This window comes from Pinus tabuliformis, chromosome X, assembly GCF_031772625.1.
Source record: "Pinus tabuliformis cultivar Carrire ecotype Pingquan chromosome X, CPIR1, whole genome shotgun sequence".
NCBI lineage: Eukaryota > Viridiplantae > Streptophyta > Pinopsida > Pinales > Pinaceae > Pinus > Pinus tabuliformis.
In genome coordinates, this window is record NC_142308.1 from 311542487 (window position 1) to 311561089 (window position 18603).

Genomic DNA, 18603 nt, shown 5'->3' on the forward strand with positions numbered 1-18603 from the left:
AACGCAGGTACAGAGTGGAGCAGTTGACATTCAGCGTAGATGCTCAGTGGAGCAGTTGACATGATCCAGAATTAGCTTGTTTTTGAGTGTTTTCAGGTGGAGAACTGATTTTCAGTGCTGTGGTTTGCTGACCTTGTTCCTCTAGGGGTAGGAACAACATGTTTAGGGACTTTGGATCCCTTAGATTATCGACATTTCATGCTTCATGCTGTAAGGCACAAAAATGTCTATAACAGTTGCCCCCTAAAGTATGAGGTTGTTTATCGGGTGAAATGCTTTATCAGGAGGATCCGAAGTTCATTCAATCGCTGAGAGGTGCCCTGTAATAAATACAATACAATACATTATTTTTCATTCTGCTTTCATGATCTAGCTAAGGCGGGCATTCCCATGCTCAGCTTTATAAATTCATTTTGGTACATAGAACAGACGATCGTCTGATGGTAGACTGATAATTCTCTGCTGAAATTATCATCCTTTGAGTAGGATGATCATCTGCTGTAATGATGTACATATCAAATGTCTTTATATTTCTTGAATATATATCGCAGCCCGGATGGATGAAACTAGATCCAGGGTCTTCAAACTCGTTCGATCTTCACTCTAAGTACAAGTCGATCCATGTGAGAATTGCGTTGAAGTCGAACATGGAAAGACATCGCTTGATTACCGGTCAATAATGAAAACCGTTAACAAGCGCGAGAGGAATCACCAATAATGACAATGACCCTCAAGGTACTGTAGTACAATTCACGTGGTGTGAATAAAGGACTTCGCGTCGAACACCACGCAAAATCTTCTGGTCGAAGGTCATTAATGTATACCTGTCGCCGGAAGTGAGAAACTTGCCATTGAGGCATGCAAGCTTCAAAGTACTGGGGTTTTTGTTCCTAGATCAACTTCTTGGATAATGAGCTGAAGTCGACAAGAAGTGATCCGTCAAAGGAGGGCCTTAATGAATCCCACATCAGTGACCCGGAACGGAGTTAATGATTTTAGTGGAGGTGAAAACAATCTGTGAGATATGATTCAGGGTGGCGATCATGGGTGGATGAAGGGTAATATATGGCAGTGGATGGGACACGGTTGACTCTTTCTGAACACATCTCTTGAACATATAACGACACTGATGTGATGGATCGGTAGCATTACCCCAAATGTGGATGGTTTGGCGAAGACCATGGTGATGAGACCGGTGAATGAAATAACCCAACCCGATGTGATACGGAGGACAAAGTGTCATGTTCAAGAGCGACTTGCTACCATTAAAGCTTTGAGGTTCTCCCAATTTTTTCCCCAGTCATTTCTGACCAGTACCTCTTTATTTTTGTCAAGCTTGAGGAGGATAACATATGCTTGTTCTATAACCTGCCCTTCGGGCAAGCCCATCGCTATGTTTTAACGAGCCTAGCGATAGGGAAACTCGCTCTCGTCTAAAGACAAGTTTGTCGCTATTTAATCATTTTAACGAGTCTAACGACAAGGAAAACTCGGTCCTTTTCATTTTTAGAGAGTCTGAAAAGGTACAGAAAGTTAACTCCAAAATTCCTTTTTCGTCATCTAATCCCTTAAGTCCGAAAAAGTATAAAACAATACAGAAGGGATGAGTTTTCGATAACTTTAACGAGCCGAATAAAACAAGCGCTCGACCTTTTTGTGCAATAATCCCTCAGGTCCAAAAAGATTAAAATCTAGAGGAGGGATAGCTCTTCCGGTCATTTTAACGAGCTGGAAGGCCAAAACTCGGCAAACTTTTCATATTTTACGAGTCAGATGAAAAGAGCTCAAAGAAGACTCGTCTTTTGAGGAACGAGTGATAAACAGGGATAGCAGCAGATTCCAGGTACAGGTTGGAATTTTCCAATCACGGCAGTGTCACAAGGATGGCTAGGTGAAATCACTCTTCGCAGCTGTTCCTCAAAATGGGTAAACAATCATATGGAGGTAAACGATCGGCCAAATGAACGGTGGAGGTGATGGCTGCAGCAAAACATGACCAAGGTCTTTTTACAGTTGATCAGGGTACATTCTTAATGGTTATTTACCGGGAAGTTCATTTTTTAACGAGCTTAAACTTGCTCAAAAGCTTATGTTTATTTTTTAACGAGCATGAACTATGACGTTAAAACTGCTCGGATCTCGCTTTTCTATTTTTTAACGAGCATAAATTCCGCGGTAAAACTGCTCGATATACCAGTCATAAGATAAGAAATGTCTCCTGTGAGATAGCTATTTTTTATGGAGCTTTATCTCACGAAGCTATGCTCCTCATATCCTTCCTTTATGCAAGTTTGGAAACGGCTAATCCTACGAGTTTAAAGGGTTAGACCTACAGGTTTAAAGGGAGGACCTACAAATTTAAAAAAATAAATAGTCGTCCCTTGCTTGCACTCCAAAAGGTTGCATGCCCCCAGGTATAAAGTACAATTTCAAGGCTGCCCCTACTTATCCGCTAAAACATTTGTTTTAATGGGTGAGGCTTGCCTCTTTCTAGTTACCCAAAGACGGTTCTATTTGCTGCCGCAAATCAATCTCTTTCTTCGGCAATGTCTACCGAAATAGACAAGGGTGAATGACTCTTTGTCAAACAAGTAACCTTGACAAAAGAATCCTGTTCTAGAACAACCCCTCTTCCTTCCACGGACGGGGTACGGACTAGTCATATTCTTTCGCGGAAATTCTACCTTATACCCAAGGTTTCCTCTGCCCAAAGCAGACCAGGATGCATGCCCCCTGGGTTCCAGTCCCATCTTTCCGAATCACTCGCACTCATCGGGAAGGAGGACTGGGGGCGGAGACATTTCTTGGGTGAATAGACCATTCAGGGTTGGTATTTGACTATTTGCGATGCGTGATCCCGGAAATGAAAGTTGGTCTACGAGCTTGACCATTCTTCCTTCGTGTGGAAAACACATTACTCTAAAGAGTGAGGAGACTATAGCTCCCATGCAATATATATAGTCTCGTCCAAGGAGTAGGTTATAATCCAAGGGTCCTTGAATGACCATCACGTTCATTTGAACGGTCTTCCCTTTCAATGTAACAGGCACATTGGGGAGGATCCCTAATGGTCGACTGGTTCCTTTATCAAAACCCGAGAGATTTCTTATCTCAGGCAAAAGCTCTGGGGAACCCAGTGCTTTCCAAGCAATAGAGGAAAGCATACTCACAGATGCCCCTTCATCAATGATAGTTCCAGCCATTACCATTCTGTAGATTTGGACTATGATTCTGAATGGTATACTGGCTGGCAACCGGGGTCTGCCTAGTTGGTTCCAATCAAAGGACACAACCAGGTTGCTTGGTGGTGGGACCGAATACACGGCCGGATATGACCCTGACGATGTTCCTTCCTGCGATAAAGGAATGGGCGCATTGCCCTGATGCTCATCAGAGTCGGTGTTGATGAAAAGAATCTGGATGGTGTCATCCTTATTCTCTTCAGTGAGGGTGTCATTTGAAGATGAATCTTCAGTGACGGTGTCATTTGAGGATGAAACCTCTGAAGGAAGAACCGGGTCAACTGCCATATCGACCTTTAGACTTTCGTCTGGTCTGGATTCAGTAGGTTCATTTTCAATGACTGACGCTTCAGCTGACCACTTGAGCGGGCCAGCTGTATTTTCAACCAACGAAGGACTTTGCACGAGTTTTTTGTATCCAGGAGGAAGTCTCAACGGTGAAACCGGGCGATCTTCCAAAACTCTCTTTGCTTCGTCTAAGAAGGGACAACGGTGGATGGCGTGATCGCCTTTACACAGTTTGCAGGGGGATCTTGCTCCCCCTCTTTGTCTTGAACCTTCACTTTCGCTGGTTGACGGTAAGCACTCAACATGGCTATCAGAGGTTGATGCTCCCGAATTGTGCAACCGAGGGGACCAGTCCCTTAGTATCCGGGGAATACAGGGACAATCTCTATGGAAGTGGTCTCCTCTACATATGACACATGGCGATTTAGGCCTGGTCTGTGCTGTGTGTGGATTTTTGTCAGATGTCTTTTGCTTGCCCCCAGTCGCCTTAGGCTCCTTCTTCTTCTTCTCTTTCTTCTTCTTCTCCTTCTTCTCCATGGGAGCTTGGCTTTTGCCGGCTCTACCTTGCGAAGATGAAGGATTGGAGGAAGAGTTATAGGAAGTTGAAGGCTGGTGGGCAGCTCTAGACTCATCTAACTGCTGACTCGACTGTTCAGGAAACATGGTGTTCTGAACTACATTGGTTGAGAATAGCCAAATAGGCAGGCCAATTGTCAGTCCTGGAAGCGACAATGTGGCCATGTGGGGCGCACCAACTTCTCCCCAAGAGGAGAAAGGACTAGGATTTCCATCTTGTGGAATTCCTTGGTTGGGGCGTTCCATGTTCTCAACCTAAAGATCAACGCAGGAATAGGAGGTGATTATGTTCCGTTTAAAATAAATTTTATAACGACGCTTTAGACACAACTTGCTTTTTCACTTTTTAAGAGTCGAGAAAAAAGCTAAAGATGACTCTAGTCTCCTTCGATGTTTTAACGAGCGCGAAGTGACAAATGCTCGGATGGACTTTTTTAGTTATAGAGTTTGAAAAAGGCCAAAAGAAACTACTCTGGAGTTCTAGGCAGAGGGTGTGCCAAACTTTTCGCAAAACCACAGAATACGTTTTACGGTACGAGTGGTCGATCTTCGTGAATGCTGTGTTCACTGCATTACGATCAGTAGGGCGGCCAACACGGTTTCCTATTGGATAAAGGCTTTGTTCCTATAGGGGTCTCCCAATATATACGCGACGGTACGTGGGAGCACAAGTCCGTATTGATACTTATCGCTTCACCGTGGAGGAATCACCCAACCACTCAACGCTAAGATATCACGTTTAACGACGCCGGAACACGTCTCTAGCTTAGACCTCTATGTGTTTGCGTTATGTTTCAATGCGTTGTTATGTAAATTCAATTTATTTTAAGGTTGATCTTGTTTAGCAGTTTGCCTTTATGGATCACCACGAGATGTATGATAACACTCCTAAATGCAGTCTAAGATGATAAGAAAGCTTTTCAATCTTTCAACTTTGAAAATCTTAACTACTGAGGGAAAAGAAAGATAACATCTTTTCACACAGATCATAGAGCACACACTAATGCACTTTTTCCTAAATCAACATGCAAGCTGTCGTAATGCATATGCACAATGCAAGTATTTCTTTTCCCTTTCTTAATGTTTGTGCGACACAAAAAGAAAGCTGTTGTATAACTTTGAATTCAATTTCAAGTGAAAGCAAACAAGCTTCTCCAAAATCAAAAGACACCTTAAGATTTACTTGTTTCGACACTAGAAATATGTAAATTCAAACCATATGACGGAAGCAAAAAACTCAATCAGCTATGAACAACAAACAAACTAACTCTTAAGATCAAAACGACACTTTATCACAGGTCTAGATCTAAGAGGCCACAGCAAGACTAGTTCACTTTCGTTATGGGAAACTGTAAATGATACAAGAAATACACAAAGAACGAACACAGTTTCTTTATACAACCGAGGCAGAATAGTGGCAAGGAAAGTTGGTTTCAGATAGGCACATTGACTGGTAACAGGCAGCAAAAACAAGAGTGAAAACAAGGCAAGAAACAGCAGGAAACCCCAGTAGCACAAGGCAAGACTGGTCCAGCGCAGGTGGTACACAGGCAGTTTGACCTTCAGCGTAGGTAGCCCCTTCGGGAACTACGCTGAAATGCAGACAGCCTTCACACAGCCTGCACTGAAGAACGAAACTTTCGTTTCTCTTGGTTTCCGGGTCACAGATTGCTCAAAAATTCACAGTTTTTGGCCAAATCAGAAGCTATCAGTCAAGGACACACTAAGGGATGACAAGGAGGATGAAAAGCTATCACTAAGAGCTTATTAGAGTCCTTGTGGATCAGCTCTTCAAATCATAAACTTGCCCAGAAACTGAGCTAGAGTAGCTGCCTTCTACTTTGCATTTGAAAGATCCAAATGCAGTTCGATTCGGTACTCCCTTTGTTTATGAAATGAATAGCAAAAACACAAACAACCAACAAGATACGATCCCCAGCGGAGTCGCCAATTTGTTGTTGGGAAAAGTATCCAATACGGAATGACCCTATCCCACTCTAAGGGTGATAGTACCTCAGCAACAACCGAATGCAAAGCTATTCAAGATTACTTCTTTATGAGATGTAAGAGAGGGGAGAAAGAGATCCACTAACCGTTGTCTTCCGCTAATGTTTGACCCAATCTTCTCTCCTTGCTGCTTGCTCCTAGCTCCTTGCTCTTTCACTGGCCCAGCTACACAAAGATCCTGCAAAAGCACAAGAAAGGGAAACTACAAGAAGCATACATCCATATTTGATTCAAGGATTAGAATAAATCAAATATACAAGCATCAATACGCCACAAAGACACATGCATATAGAAGAACCTCAAATGCTTTATTAATGGAAGAAGTAAAGTTCTGAGAGTGTTACAACCATAATAGGCCCAATCCAGCAACACCTCCTAGCAGAAAGAAATCTCCTCTTCACCTCCTTCAAAGCAATCACCCAATAGTTCTATACTCAAACCAACAGCACTTCCTTACATTCACAAGATTCCAGCCTCCCTAGACCTCATGAGAGAGCTCTATATATAGGAGATTTGGAGAAAGGATGAGTCAGCTTGAGTTTGGCATGAAGCTGACTAGTGTCCTCTCCCACTTCAGTTATACTTCAGTTCTTGAGTCCACTTGGAGTTTCTTGCTTCCACTTGGAGATCTATATCCTCTTACTCATCACAAGGCGAATTCCCTGATCCAAGTGTCATTTTGGAAGCTTCCTGGGCATTTGACACCTTGCAGAATGACTGTGCCACTTGGCCAATCTCGCCCAGCGCAGGTAGCCTTCATTAGAGTTGACATTCAGCGCAGGTAGAGAGTGGAGCAGTTGACATTCAGCGCAGATGCTCAGTGGAGCAGTTGACATGATCCAGAATTAGCTTGTTTTTGAGTGTTTTCAGGTGGAGAACTGATTTTCAGTGCTGTGGTTTGCTGACCTTGCTCCTCTAGGGGTAGGAACAACATGTTTAGGGACTTTGGATCCCTTAGATTATCGACATTTCATGCTTCATGCTGTAAGGCACAAAAATGTCTATAACACTCCTCCACCATAACATCAACCCAAATTCGCTGCTGCACAGCTTCCTCAAAGGAAGATGGCTCAGTCTCGACACATTCCCCAGCAAGGGCCATGCATCAAGTGTACCTCTCAGGTGACCTCCTTTGTCTGCGCTGAGAAAATGGTGCTCCCACATTCTCTCTTGCATCCTCCAACAATCTGTCAACTTCTCTTGTACGCTTTGTCCATCTCTGGAAGAATCTACTTGAGTAGATGTCTCCACTCCTGGAACCTATGCATGTAGCTGCTCCACATCAGTCTGAGGCTCCTCCTCCTTAGGAACCAACAGTTCCTCCACAGCCTGTAGTTGGAGCTCCCTCTCAAGGGAAACTCACATGGCCTTCTGCTCATCAAACTTGAGATCTCTACGAACCACTGTCCTCCGACTGCTAGGCAAGTACACGCGATAGTTGTGAGGTGTATCAGTGTACCCCAAAAATATCCCCAACTCTGTTGTCAGCTCAAGCTTCTTCCGTGCATCCTTTGTAACATAGAAATATATTGATGAGCCAAAGATCCTAAAGTGACCCACATCTGGTCTCTTACCAGAGAAAGCTTCCTCTGGTGTCTTCATCCCAAGTATGCGATGTGGGCTTCTATTATGCAAATAGACCGTTGTGTTGCATGCTTCAGCCCACAAGTGAAATGGTAGGCCTTGGTCATGCAACATTCCCTGTGTTGCCCCTATAATAGTTCTGTTCTTCCTCTCAGCCACCCCATTTGTTGTGAGTTATGAGGTGCCGTCAACTCTCATTTAATTCCTTCCACTGCATAGAAGTCCTTAAACTCTTGAGAGACATATTCTCCACCATTATCACTTCTCAAGGCCTTGATCCTCTTCCCTGACTCTTTCTTGACGAAAGCTTTGAACTCAAAAATCTTTGTGAAAGTTTGGTCCTTCTTCTGCATGAAATGAATCCAACATTTACGAGAATAGTCATCAATGAAAATCACATAATACCTTTGCTTCATTGTGGATTTCGTTGAGAATGGTCCACACAAATCAGTATGAACTCGCTCTAAGATAACGTCTGCTCGACTGTCTTGATCATGAAAGGAAGACTTGGTGTACTTTCCCAAGGTACAACCTTTGCATGTGTCAACTTGCTCAAGTTTACCTTTAGGAAGTCATGTAGTTATTTGTTGCATTATCTTCAAAGCCCCATAGTGCAAATGTCCCAACCACCTATGCCACAACTTGCCAATGTCTTGGCTTTGCACCAATTCTGCTTTCATACTCAATGCTACACAATCATCTACCTCTAGTTTATAGAGATTCTTCACCCAAATCCCTATCCTCTTGGTCTAACCCATGTCTATGTGTCTTAGGAATGCCTTTCCTTTACTAAAGACAACATCGTATCCTTCGTCCTCCAAAATCATGATCAATACCAAGTTCTTCTTCAGTCCAAGCACATACATCACATTTGTCAAGGTGAGAGGAGCTACATGCTCCCTCGAAAAAGCAACTGTTCCCACTCTTGAAACACTATACCTTCCATCGTCACCCATCTCTATGTGCATCTTGAGGTCTTTCTCCTACAAGGCACTGAATAATTTTTTATCACCAGTCATGTGGAATGAGGCTTCACTATCAAGATACCAAACACAACCCATCATCGATGACACCATGCATGTGATGAGGGTAAAGTCCATTTCGAACTGAGAGGCTAATGGCTCACCTTTCGATCCTTCCTAGGATCCCTTCTTGGACTTCTTCGATGGGAAATTAGTCACATAATGTCCCATCTTGTGACAATTAAAGAATCTTACTTTAGACATGTCACCATTCTTCCCTCCATGAGAAGAATTTGATTTGAAATGGGAAGCCTTCCCCTTCCCTTTCCTTGCCTTACTTGCTAAGGCTAGATTTTCTTCATCATCATTCTTGGATGAAGAACCATCTCATGTGATCCTCCTGATCTCCTCCTGCATAAGATCTGAGCACAGTCATTCTAAATTTGACAGTTTCTCCCTTCCATTCACAAAGTCCTGGTAGCTATTCCAACTCTTTGGAAGGCCAAGGAGAGAGAGGCTCACCATATCATCATCGGTAGTAGTTATTCCCACACTACCAAGGTCATCTCTGCAAGTGGTGAGCTTGTTCAGATATGTGGAAATAGTATCGCTCTTCTCCATCTTGATTCTTTGAAGCTTATCCTTGAGCGCAAATTTCCTCTAGTCGCTACTATTTTGCTAGAGGTCCTTCAATGTCTTCCACATTGAAAATGGAGTATCCTTCCCATGGAGACTCGAGACAATATGGTCTCGAACTCCCTCAACGATTATCCATCTCACCTTTGCCACACACTTCTTCCACTCAGCCAACTCTTGTGCATTAGTTGAAGCTGGCTTTGGGATTTCTTGATGAATGAATTCCTTCAAGCCATTGTCTTCTAATACAACCTCCATTCTATCTTTCCGTGCTATGTAATTTGAGCTACCTTCCAAGGCATACTCGAGTCTCAAGCCATAGAACGCCATTGGCCAACCTTGAATTGTGATATGAATTTGACTTGTACCTACAACCCTAAACTTCAAACTTCAAATTCTCTTCTCAATATACTGTTCACAGCTCCGATACCATGTAGAAAATTTGTGATAGGTTAACCCGATAATGCAATATAAATCAAAGCAGAATACTATAACCTACTTCTACTATCAATTTGTGGAAGCTTAAAGATTGAGCTGAACAATATAACTAGAAGAAGAAGAAACAATGGCACAATACACATGAAAATACTTTAGGGAAAGCCTCAGCTAAAAAACCCCACACTATTGTATTATCATACATGGTGGAAATACATAAGAATTATACAAAGCCTTAGCTCTCACAGCTAGCCAACTCTCAGTACAATCCTCATAGATGCTCACAGGAAATCTTGGCTTCTCTCTAGCCTTCCTCTCTACCTTCTAGGCTCCTATTTCCTTGTGCTGTTCGTTGTGGATGATTTTCCTGTTACCAAGTGGAAAACCCTCCCTCCAAAACTGCGCAATCCTCAAGGATAAATCCTTGACTACATGCATGAGTTTTCTCCATGAGAAAAAACATGCAACTGAGAGTACACTATCCTTGAACATTTATCTCAATTGGATCTTTCTTAGAATAGGACATGCATGAGTTTCTGATGAGGGAATCTTCAGTTAACTAGAGTAGCACTACTTGAGTACATTAATGCATCAACTGACTGTTAACTCACTATTAGTTTCGCAAATAGTTTGGAACTAATTTAACTAGACTTAACTCAGTAAAATGAGTTAACTAATTACAACTCTAATATAACTCAATCTTATCTCCTTAATTTAAGGGATAACTCTTGCATGACTTCAGAACGACTTCTAACTTGAATTTATCCAACTAATTAATTTAAAATTAATTAATTAATTATTTCCAAGTAGCTGTTAAGACTAAATTCGATTTTAATTCACAATTTAATTCAAGGACAAATTAAATTGGAATATTCTTGTTGCCATATTTCAACATTAATTCCTCTCTAGAATCACAAAACATTCAAGGGTCTCAAAACAACGATATTGTGTAATGTCCACTATCATTGCATGTCACCTACAGGAGAGGTGTCATAGCCATGGTTTTCAATAGGGACGATAGATAGGGACAAATGAAATATACAGTATTTACCTTTAATATTCATACAAGGATTTCATGATCCCTTTGCTACAGGCTTGCACCATACCTCTGTAAAATAATGTTTCTCTCATCAGTTAGTAGCAGCCAAAAATTGAGTTGCCATTTTTAAGCAACATTGGTGAGATTAGAATGATGGAACCTATTTTTAACCGCTAAAATATTATTGAATACCAATCACCTAAGCACTCATGTCTAAAAGGAAGTTGTGGAGTAATAAAAAAGGTATGTTTTTGATGATTATTTCAGTATATTTTCAGTAGAACTTGAAAACCTTTTTGCATCATGAATTCGGAAAATGATAAAGAATTATAACAAAACATGTGAGATTAATATGCAAGACTAAAACATTGACAATTGTCATTTCCTTATGCAGGAAGGAGTGAAAACGAGAAGTTTCCATTCCAAAGGAAAGGACAAGGACGGGTTAACCACTGTCCCTTTGACAGAAGACCAAATGCAAACAAGGCAAAGCAAATCAAAGCGAATCGGCTCAGAAAAGGAGGTTGAGATATCAGCTCGGCACAGGAGAGGAAAGAAATGACTGAGGCCTAATGGTTCGGCGAATCCCTCAGGATCCTTGATCCTGAGGGATCGATGTTTTATCTATTTTTTCACTTAGACATCTCCGTCGTCACCCTTATAAAAGGGACAACACTGTTAGCTCGGGAGAGAGTTAGACATGATTGTGCTTTTATGTAATTTCTTTTAAGACCAAAACTTTGATCATCGAGTCTCGATAAGAACTGGTTTATTGTAATTCTGCTTTATGCATTAATACAAACTTGGTGATTACTTCATCTCTGAGTCTGGATTAACTTCAAGCGGTGTACACCTGGAGGCTAAGGGCCCGGCCCTGGAGGACACTTGCTCCTATATTATTACATTGGTTTATGCGTGGCTTGCTTATCGACGTTATTTGTTAATCTGATGTGTTTTATAAGTTTACATCACATGCTCTGTTATGTTTAATTCATTGAGGTTTCCACAGACAAAACTATTGTATTGACTCTGCATCATATTACTGTTCTTTTAAGAGTTGAGCTAATATTGCTAAGTATTAACAGAATACTATTACTATTCCATTACAGAGCTTTTGTGTTGTGCACCTGTTTATTCACGTTACGGAATTCATCTTGGGATTTATGTTCTTTATGATTGTTTGATTTATGAACAATGCTGTTCCATTTTGAAACGCAGTCGTATTCCTTCTAACTGAGATTGATGCTTGGAACAGATTACTATTTGAGTGTGTTGTGTGTGTATATGGTTTTCAAGCATTGTTTCATAGTTTATCAGTAATCGGTGCTGTTCCATTGGTGTGTGATGTTCGATCCGCCCTTAAGAGTGAGGATTGCCATTTTATTCCTGTAGATTACGATTAATGCATTTGATTTGATAGATTAAGTTTGTTATTTCTTGTGAGACTTAGTTGTTGTTCTATTTCTTAGATTTTGTTCCATTTAAGAATTGATGTTCCATTACAGACTTGCTGTTCGATTTCTTATTTGCTGTTCCATTTTCTGGCATTTGTTATTTTGGTGTGGGAGACAATCTAAGGCTGTAGTGAGCATTGGCATTTACTGTCTGGCTCCCAGATCCACGATCTGTTCTCTAATTTCCTTTTCCATCAGTTTCCAAAGGGATGGGTTATTGCTACTAAACCCTTGACTGATAAGTTGCTTAGTCTTTTGAATGTGTGATTTAATCTTTTGAAGTAGTTAAGCTATAGACAAGCATCCGTTTACTCTTGTATTTCTGAACACTGTACTACTAGCATTACTCTGGAAAATGATAGCCTCAGACTGAGACACTCTTTGAAATAACAAAACGCTCCCGGATTGACATATTAATGTGAGGTAATTAGAGGTGAAAGAGACCCTTTTTATAGCTCTACAGAAGTATTTTTTATTTTTCTAAATATCTTGATACCTCCTAAACCATCTTGTTTCGATATCATGAATTAGTTGTCAAGTCACTCTGCAAGGGGATAATTTGTTTGGTATTAACATATAGTTCTTCACCTATCTAATCTATGAAGGAGGAGCTTGTTATACTTGCTGCACAGTTTATTGGGGATGACATGCCCATAAACTATTCTGAGTTTGGGGAACATATGAAAGTGAAACAAGAAAATAATTATGTAGAAGATGCAGTTGCACGTTTCCTAGAAGCTGGGAGTTTGGCCCAAAGGTTGGGCTAATGAATATGCCATGATTCAAATGAGACATGCTTTAACAAGCTCGAAAAATAGCCACCCTTTGCAGATTTTCACTTTGTCTTCACAAAATAGAGTGAGTTATGATCTAGATCTGGCTTTGGCTAACTATCTTGTTATGGTCTAGCTCTCGCTTTGGCTAACTATCTTGGTGTTTATTATATGGGTGGGTTGTTTGACACTTGGGCTTGTCAAGCCCTGCGGCTCCCCCATAAAAGCAAAGATTACCTGCGATGCAACCTCCCTTGTTTCCGTTGTTTCCCACATACATTTATACTTTTTCTAAACATAGCATAAAGTATAAATACCTTTGTGACTTAAATGTATACTTTTCTAAATATAGCATAAAGTATAAATACGTTTGTGACTTATATAAAAATTTGGCTTTGAATGCTCGATATATATATTTAACACATTAGATTATGTCTGGGTGAACATTGATGGGAATCAGTTGCTACTTGACTAAATAATTAATAATTGAATGACATAAAAAGTATGAACCATAGGTATAAAAAAGGAAGAATATGTATACATGTCACTTTTCCCTAATCTACTTAGTGATCAATTATAGTAACTTTATAATCAAATTAAATGAATGTGAAAACATAATCTTAGATTTAGATAGCTAAACTATTCTTGAAACATTCAAATAAAACCCATTGGAACCAAATTTAGGGGAGGAAATGGCACGCACAACTAGGGTTTACCAGTCTTCAAAAACCAAATGGGCCGCCGACATACTAGATGAACTCGTCGCTGCAACACTAAGAAACCATGGCTATGGCATAGACCCGGTCATGCTGATCTTGGCAGATGGGATTGGCTCGCTCCTCCGAGCCTCCCTCTGGAAACAACCGAAAGGCATCTTTGAGCCTGCAAAAAAGACTAAGAACGATGGAGGGCCTAATGAGTTAATTTCCTTTCTGTATCAGGACTGGCCTACACCACGAAAATCACTGGGTTTGTTATGTGCTGGCTCTGGCATTGCATTTTTTTCAATAGAGTTAGCCGAGGACATGTTCCAACCCACGGATCTAGGCATCAATGACGTTCGTGTAAAAATATCAGTTGTGCACAACGATGCAGGAAAGCAGACAATCGAATGTCGGTACCAGAAAATAGGGTATGAAACCCCAGTGGTAGAACGACCTCCACAACAGCCATGGAGGACCTCCCCCTATCTGAATCGCAGTGCTCCTTAAAGATCAGGCCAAGGGAAAAATGATGTGGGTAGCCAGAAGGCAAAATAGCTCATACATTAGCCAGATCTGGTCATCTACAGACCAATCTCTTCTATTTACCACTGGATAGCATACCTTACGACAACAGGGAAAGGGGAACCCTCTATGATGGTCACGAAATCGTAAGAGAAGGTATGGGGTACCTGTCTGGGTGCACCTTGCACAAACCTACCACCACACCGAGAACGTGATCTGGCAAAGAAAGACCCAAACAGAGCATCAATATGCTTAGATCTTTCATATCTAGGCACATGGGCAGTAGATGGAGCCCCTCCTTAGAGAAATCCACACTCTGTTGGGGAGGATCTGATACAAATATTTATTAAAACACTGGAAGGAAAGACTATTTGGTGGAGGATCTAGAAGGGGAGCCAAATTTAGGAGCTAAGGTATAAAATCCAAAACCACCTCGGTATACCAGCATGCTGGAAAAATATGATCTACTCAGGCCACAGTTTACAGGACAACCTCACACTCCAGGATTATGGCATCACCACAGACTCGACCATCATGATTAACCTGCATCTGCGAGGTGGATGCGCTGGAACCAACTCAAAAAGCACAGGATCCTTTAAGGATGTAGTCAAAGGTAAGGAAAAAGCACAAACCAAATCAACAACACTTGCCCGAGCTACCAGGGCCCTACATTGTAGAACAAAAAGCTGAGAATCTTGCTCTCACCATCGCAATGCCTGAGGTAAACGACCTGTACAAAGATCTCTATTCCAAATTTGTTATATGCGTACTCAATGGGTTTTGGCCTAAATTTGATGTTCTGCACCAATGGATTTACGATGCCTGGTCACCAAACTGGGAAATATACTTATGCCCCAAAGGGTTTTTCATAGTTAGATTCAGAACAATATAGGACAAGGAACATATCCTCAATAAGGGACCATGGTTCTGGGGAAATGCAGAACTCTTTATGACCCCTTGGTTTCCGAAATTCGACGCCAACACAATGGTGGTATCAAATATGCTTGTTTGGGTCAGGCTACACAACCTCCAGTTACACTTCTAGCATCACAATGTTTTAATCGCCATATGGAATGCATTGGGAAAATGCCTAAATATCGACGAGGACAGACTTACAAGGGGGATATTTAGTTTTTCCCGGATAGGCGTTGAAGTAGATCTCAGTGAGGGACTACCAAAAAATATAACATTGAAATTCAATAATACACAATGGACACAACCTCTAGACTATGAAAATACAACCTTCTGATGTCGTGGATGTCTCCAAACAGGACACCTCCACAGTGCCTGTCCTAAAGCAAAACAAACTCGAAAATGGAACAAGAAGTATCAGAAATAGCGAAAAGAATGGAAATATACAGCCCCCTTGGAGGAAGAAGCAGAAAAAGCAAAAACGGAGGATCAAAAGGACTAGAACAACACACTAAAGGAGGAGAAATACCCCAGAAACCCTTTGCAGCACCAAGAATCTCAACTAACAAGAATGGAAATAACCAGCATCAAGCGAACTCATGGATCATAAGGATCCGATTCTGACAAAGACTCTCCCATTCATACAAGTGAAAATCAACTTTCTATTGTAACGGCCACTCCCAATGCTGGAGGTTGGCGAAAGGTGGAAAAAAAGAAAGGGAGAAAAGAATAGTAGTTATATTTTTTTATTTTTTTTATTTTTTTGTTGTTTGTTTCCTGTGAAAATAGGAACAGACCATATGCATATGCTTTTTAGCATCTACAACATGTAATTTTGTCTTATGAATAAAATTACGAATTTTCCAACGGGACAAAATAATCTTAGATTTAGAGGCAAGGAACTTAATTTATCCATTTATGTTGATAAGATTACCAAATTATCAAAACACTTTTGATTTTTAACTATGGATGATATCTAATTTCTTAATGAAAATTTCTCTTCAAAGGTAATGACTAACATGAAATTACTTGCATTGATCATACACATTTTATGACAAACCAACATTTTCGACAAACATGTATCAAATCATTATCTCTTACCCCATGTCTACAACGTATTTCTCACTTTTTCCTACTTTTGGGTCTTTTAGATAATGACAATTTTCTCCTTACTCAATCATAAACTATAAAAGGTAAACTAGGAACTCTAGGGTTGGATGGAAAATATATGGTTGTAGCAGATTGTATCAAGGGATTTTCAATATGACATCTTAATAATTTGCTTGAATTCATCCAGTTCAATCACTTTAATTCATTGTTTTTTTTGTTTTATAACTTCACACTTTGCACTTTGCCCCGACCTATGTAGATTTTGATAAACATATTGAAACTAGTTTCCCACCTTTTCTTATTTTCAAATGATGAAACAATTTTTTCCATGTCTCTTATCTTATTATGAGAGAGCTCTTCAACTAATTTGTTCTCTCTCAATTATATTGAATCAACAATCTATTCTTAGTGTTTCTATTGCAACCTTCAAGCTATTCTTCATAGTAGAACTTTTGACATTGTTCTTATAGCATTTCAAAAAGCTAACTCAACCTATGCTAAAATAGAATTTCAATATCTTAAACTTATTTTTTCATTTAAAAGATAGAAACTGAAGGTGCATATAATTAACTTTCTAATATATTTTAATGATAAATGACTTCGTAATACAAGGAACTTCCCCAAATTCATTGGATAATATTAAGGTGAACATATTTTAACATGAAGCACGTAAGCACATTAGTGCACACTATACAATTATGACACATTAGTTCCAATGGAAATCTATAAAAATAGAAATACCATCACTAAAAAGAATTATTAGATACACAACATTTTAGAACAAGGTGTAAAAATTTGGAACATAGATCATTTATTTGTCTACATGAATATATAACTTATATTTATGGAAAATTGGTAAAACTAAAAATAATGGAGTTTTCCTAACATTGGTATATTAAATTTTCTTTAAAACATAATGCATCTCTTTGTTTTATGGCTTAGGTTTGGTAAATAAATGATGGAGTTTTAGATAATAGTTTTAATGTAGCAAAATATATATATATATATATATATATATATATATATATATAGTTACTGAAACTCCTTAAATGCTAAGGTCAAGCATTATTCCTCACTATAAGGGTCTTCACATAATCACAATTTTTTCTTTAGTGCATAGCCCTTTGTCTAGTTCTTTTCTAATTTCAAAATAGATCAAATAATTAAATGTTGCATATGTTTAAATAAAAATAAATGAAAATGAAAATGAAAAGAAATACTAACCAATTTCTCAAAAGAATATATATTTAAAATTTGTACATAGAACTCCATATGTTTGTGTAGTTTCATTAGCAATGAACCCATGGGAACATATTCAAACTTAGTTGAAAACTATGAAGTTGTAAAAATGGGAGTGTTTTGTTTTATTCAAACCAAACAAAGAAGTTTGTACATAGTTGAAAAAAAGGTAATCCCATATATTATTTTGTGAAATTGATAATGAATGTATTTTATTAATTAGAAAAATACATTCACATCAAATTAACATGCACATGTTTTTATAACATGCATGCATCTCTATAACTGGCATGTGTTGCTATAAAACTTGCACATGTTTTTATAATGTGCATTCATCTCTACAACCAACATGCATTGCTATAACACACATGTTTTTGTAATATGCATGTGTTGTTGGAAAATGTAACTATGTTCGCTCTTCAATAATGCACTTGAGTCATTATGAAATGTACTTGTCAAAAGAACAAAGAAAAGAATTCTTATTATTATTATTGTGACTTATTAAAGAATGGGTTTCATGCTTGGGTCACCATGTTTTAGGTAAAACTCCTCATTGAGGACTCCTAGGATTAATTTTGAGTCTATATAATTATTCTACATTTAATGAGACCCTTCTTGGGCTTTTGAATCATATAAAAAGGTTTAGTATTGAGTCAAATATGAATTACGGAACCTCCACACCATGTCGGCCTAAGGGAAGATCAAGTCAGCCTAAGATCCTATTCAACCCCACAAGAAGCCTATAAAAGGAAGTACATCAAATTCATTTGCAGCATCACTTCTTATCAAGTTTGAATTCTATTTATTGGGCAGAAGTGCGAAAATAATTTGTTGTTGGGCATAAGTGCGAAGTTCTCTTGTTGCTGGGAAAGTTTGTTGATAGGAAGCCAAAGTGAGTGCAAGTTAGAGTGAGTCTAAGGAGATAAGGAGAATCAAAATTTTGGTAATGGTCACTCTCTGTTTTGTGCTCTGAATTGGGAGATCAAAGTCTTCCAAGTTGGATTTCTGTTGGAAGCTGTTAGTTGGTGCGAGTTGTTACATAGTCAAAGTTGCTGGGAAAAGGTCAAACTTCTGGAGGCTAACTTTGTATGGAGGGAAGGTTTGGTCTTGGTATAGGGTG